Raw genomic sequence first — 5,325 nt, forward strand, 5'->3', positions numbered from 1 at the left:
GGTGAATCAAGTGCAGAGCTAGATGGCAGTTCCTTACCTCCCCTCGTAGTTGAGGGATAGATATTGGTTTTTGGATCTCTCAAGTTCTTCATAGTGTCCAGCAGATATAAATCCCAAGTGACTCAAAGAATAGAGCTATGCTCCCCGGCAACGGCGCCAGAAAAAGGTCCTGATAACACACAAGTATAGGGGATCGCAAGAGCTTTCGAGGGTAGAGTATTCAACCCAAATTTATTGATTCGTCACAAGGGGAGCCAAAGAATATTCTCAAGTATTAGCAGCTGAGTTGTCAATTCAACCACACCTGGAAACTTAGTATCTGCAGCAAAGTGTTTAGTATCAAAGTAATATGATAGTGGTGGTAGCGGCAACAAAAGTAAAGACAGCAAACGTAATGTTTTTGGTATTTTGTAGTGATTGTAACAGTAGCAGCAGGAAAGTAAATAAGCGTAAAGAAATATATGGAAAACTCGTAGGCACCAGACCAGTGATGGATAATTATGCCGGATGCGGTTCATCATGTAACAGTCATAACATAGGGTGACACAGAACTAGCTCCAATTCGTCAATGTAATGTAGGCATGTATTCCGTATATAGTCATACGTGCTTATGGAAAAGAACTTGCATGGCATCTTTTGTCCTACCCTCCCGTGGCAGGAGGGTCCTATTGGAAACTAAGGGATATTAAGGCCTCCTTTTAATAGAGAACCGGAACAAAGCATTAGCACATAGTGAATACATGAACTCCTCAAACTATGGTCGTCACCGGGAGTGTTCCCGATTATTGTCACTTCGGGGTTGCCGGATCATAACACATAGTAGGTGACTATAGACATGCAAGATAGGATCAAGAACTCACATATATTCATGAAAACATAATACATTCAGATCTGAAATCATGGCACTTGGGCCCTAGTGACAAGCATTAAGCATAGCAAAGTTATAGCAACATCAATCTCAGAACCTAGTGGATACTAGGGATCAAACCCTAACAAAACTGACTCGATTACATGATAAATCTCATCCAACCCATCACCGTCCAGCAAGCCTATGATAGAATTAATCATGCACGACGGTGAGAATCATGAAATTGGTGATGGAGGATGGTTGATGATGACGACGGCGACGAATCCCCCTCTCCGGAGCCCCGAACGGACTCCAGATCAGCACTCTCGAGAGGTTTTAGGGCTTGGCGGCGGCTCCGTATCGTAAAACGCGATGATTTCTTCTCTTTGATTTTTTTCTCATCGAAACTCAATATAAGGAGGTGGAGTTGGAGTCAGAGACGCAACAGGGGGCCCACGAGGTAGGGGGCGCGCCCTAGGGGGGGGGGCGCCCCCCACCCTCGTGAGAAGGGTGTGGGCCCCCTGGTCTTCATCTTTAGCGAGGATTTTTTATTGTTTTTTCTAAGATGTTCCATGGAGTTTCAGGTCATTCCGAGAATATTTGTTTTCTGCACATAAAACAACACCATGGTAATTCTGCTGAAAACAGCGTCAGTCCGGGTTAGTTCCATTCAAATCATACAAGTTAGAGTCCAAAACAAGGGTAAAAGTGTTTGGAAAAGTAGATACGATGGAGACGTATCATGATGATACGTGTTTGTCATAGTAGGTTGCGTTTTTTGTCATGCATGTACATCCATGACAATTTTATGACAGAATCAAGATAGTCATACATATGCTGTCGTAGAAGTGTTCCATGACATTAGAAAAATTATCATCACGGAAGTGTCCACTTCCATGACGATAAATCGCGCATCACAGAAGTGCTTTCGTCAAGGGTGACCAACACGTGGCATCCACCGTAATGGAACACCGTTAAGCTATCAGGTCGGGTTTTGGATCCGATAACCCGTTAACAGCCCCGGCCAATGGGGATTTTCCACGTGTAAAATCATCATTGGCTGGCGGAAACACGTGTCGGCTCATCGTTGGGATAGATGTCATCCACTCATTGGACGGAAGGCGCCTATGATACGACGACACGTGGCATGGCCCAACAGAGGCCCATTCCTATGAAAAGGCCGGCCCGTTTGACTTGGCCAAAAGGTGGCGGGCCGGCCCATGGAAAGCCTGTTAATGGCCTATTCGCATATAGCCCATTTACAGCCCACTAACCCATGGCCCGTTACGCCCTATCCGAATTAGGCCCAGTAGCGTTATCTGGGCCATCCAATATGATTCCAGCCCGTTTTCACTTCTGGCGCATGTATGGCCCATGACGTCTTTCGGCCCATATAAGGCCCTATGTAACTCTTGGCCTATTAACGGCCCGTAATGAACAGTGTATCACTTTACACCCATTAACGGCCCGTGGTGAAACTGGCCTGTAATGAACAATGTATCACTTTATACCCATTAACGGCCCGTTATTCCGTTGGGCTGTTTCTAGCCCATGTTATCTTTCGGCCTTCTTAGAGTCCATTTATTATTGGGCTCATTTCCAGCATTCGTTTACTTACGGCCTGTTACTGTCATTTTCTGCTTGTGGGCCAAATTCAACCCATGGTTACAGTCGGCCCGTTTGTGGTCTGTTAATACGTTGGGTCATTTTCATAGCATCATCAAATACGTCTTATTAACGATGGCTCGTTATGGTCAGCCCATGAACGGACGATTCCAACTCTAGCCCATTTACGACCATAATGCGGTATGTTTGGCCCATGTTTGGCCAATCGATCATACAACCCGTATAAGGCCCATTGATGATACGGCCCACAGAAGGCCCATTGTTTCTACGGCCCATAGACGGCCCATTGTTTCTACGACCTGTAGAAGGCCCACTATTTCTATGGCCAGTAGGAGGCCCAGTGTCACTATAGTAATTATTAGCCCATGGTTATTGTGGCCTAGTTTTAAAAATAGGTTATTGCAGCCACTAGCTAACCGCGGAAAAATAACTGCAATGATTACAAGCAAACAAATAAACAAGACAACAAGGAAATAAATAAGCAAGTAACTAATGCTAGGCTATCACGGCTATTACACATATTACATCCATTGGGCATCAAAGTTCGCCACCAGTGCAAATATAGGGAACAAAGCAGCATATCATATACACTGGTTGTCAAAGTTGGCGACCAACACAAATAAACGCCGTAGCAAAACAAATCCAGAACTGAAACCACTTCAAAAGATCTCAAGAAACAATATCCTGGGTACCCATAATGCTGGCAAGATGCTTAGCAAGCTTATTAACTTTCTCTTGTTTGGCGCTTAAATCCTCCAGCGCTTGTTGTTGCACCAGAAAATATGCATCTGAATTCTGCAGGGACTTCCTCAGTCCTTCAGCTTCCTATCGCAGCACATCTGATCGATGTCTTTCAACTTGAAGTTGAGACTCAAGAAGACGAATTGATTCAGGAAGCGAGTTCGAAGAGCTTGTGCCAGCAGTAGTGGCCAGTAACTCGAACACTACATCAAGACAGGACTTTTGGGTTCCCTCACTATCGTCAAGATAGTTTTATCAGCTTTCTTGGAGACCAACAGGGATGTCTCACTATCTTGAACCTTATCTGCATTACTTCCTTTACCATTGGATAATGCGGTACTGTTCTCCAATATTTTGTCCGCATTCTAAAAGACAAACAAGCAGACACATCACATGTTTACCATGTTGTATATGAAACTCATTTTGGTAAATGAGTTTAGTAGTAAAGTGGATAGGATAACAGCATGAAACAAACATATATCTATGTACGATGGTCACTTTATGGTCTATATCATTCTAGTTTTTGTTGCCAAGTCAAGATAGAGACACAGTTCAAATAATATTTGTTCAAGACAAAGCAGAATGGACAGAATATAAGTGTGGGTAACTATAGAGCAATAACAACACTTGTAATGTGCATGACATGAGAACATAGCTTTTTATTCAACTGAAACTGAAATCAACATAGAGCAGGTTACAACAGCAAACCAGTTAAAGAAACAGGTTTAAAACATACCTGTTGTGCCATTAGAGTTTCAATTCCATCCTTTAAATTTAAAAATAGTTGGTATGAGTAAATACAGTAATGCAAGAGCAAAGGAGTATGAACCATAGCTACAGAACCTGACCTGAGAACAAATCTTCTTCTCCTTTACACTACTAGGAAAAGGGCTATAGATAGGATTGATACTAATGGCGCACCAGTGAAGCAGTGCGCCACTACTATATACTAATGGCGCACCTGTTGGTGATGCGCCATTAGTGTGGAAGACACTAATGGCGCACCAGAAACAGGGTGCGCCACTAGTATTAATTTTTTCTCTCCATTTTTCCATACATACTAATGGCGCATCAGGTAGACAATGCGCCATTACTAGTTGTAACTAGTAATGGCGCACCTGGCAGAGAGTGCACCATTACTGTAATTTTTTTCTTATTCTTTTTTTTGCAAAACTGCTAATGGCGCACCGTTTCACAGTGCGCCATTACTAGTTTAAACTAGTAATGGCGCACTATTAGGCGGTGCGCCATTGGTATATATATTTATATTTTTTACTTTTTTGCAAAACAGTAATATTTTTTGAACTCATGCATGAATATTTTTGAATTTCATGGGCACGTTTTGAATTCATGAATATGTTTTCAAATTTGATGATTTTTTTCATATTCATAAATGTTTTACCAATTGACAAATGAATGTAACTAAAAATCCAAAAAAACAAATTTGATGATATTTTCAAATAACAAATTTGATGATATTTTTTCATATTCATAAATATTTTCAAATAACAAATTTGATGATATTTTTTAAAAAAATATTACTATTTTTATAAAAAATTATTACTGTTTCATATTCATATTCATTTTCTAAAAACTTATTCGATGCAAATAATAATAATAATAATAATAATTACTAATGGCGCACCGCTGGGTGGTGCGCCATTGATATACAAAAAAATAGTTACTTATGGCGCACCGCTGGGTGCGCCATTGCTATCCAAAAAAATAGTTACTTATGGCGCACCGCTAGGTGGTGTGCCATTGCTATCCAAAAAAAAGTTACTTATGGCGCACCGCTAGGTGGTGCGCCATTGCTATCCCTCCCCTGACTAAAATCCCCAATCCCCATCACGGTAGCCCCTCCACCATCCTCTACTGCCCCAACAACCACTCCACTACTCCCGGCCAACACCGTCGTCGCCCCACTCCAGAGCAGCGCCGTCGAGCACCCGTTTGAGAGGGAGCACCATCGTCGTCGTGGAGCCACTCCACCGGCAGCCACCATCCTCGCGCGCTTCCTCCTCGAGCAGGCTCCTCGCGATTTAGGGTTTGCTGGCGCCGCCGGCCACCGGCGCGGCCCCTCCTCAACCACCGCCACGGGAGCTCCCACC

Source organism: Triticum aestivum, chromosome 4A (assembly GCF_018294505.1).
Source record: "Triticum aestivum cultivar Chinese Spring chromosome 4A, IWGSC CS RefSeq v2.1, whole genome shotgun sequence".
NCBI lineage: Eukaryota > Viridiplantae > Streptophyta > Magnoliopsida > Poales > Poaceae > Triticum > Triticum aestivum.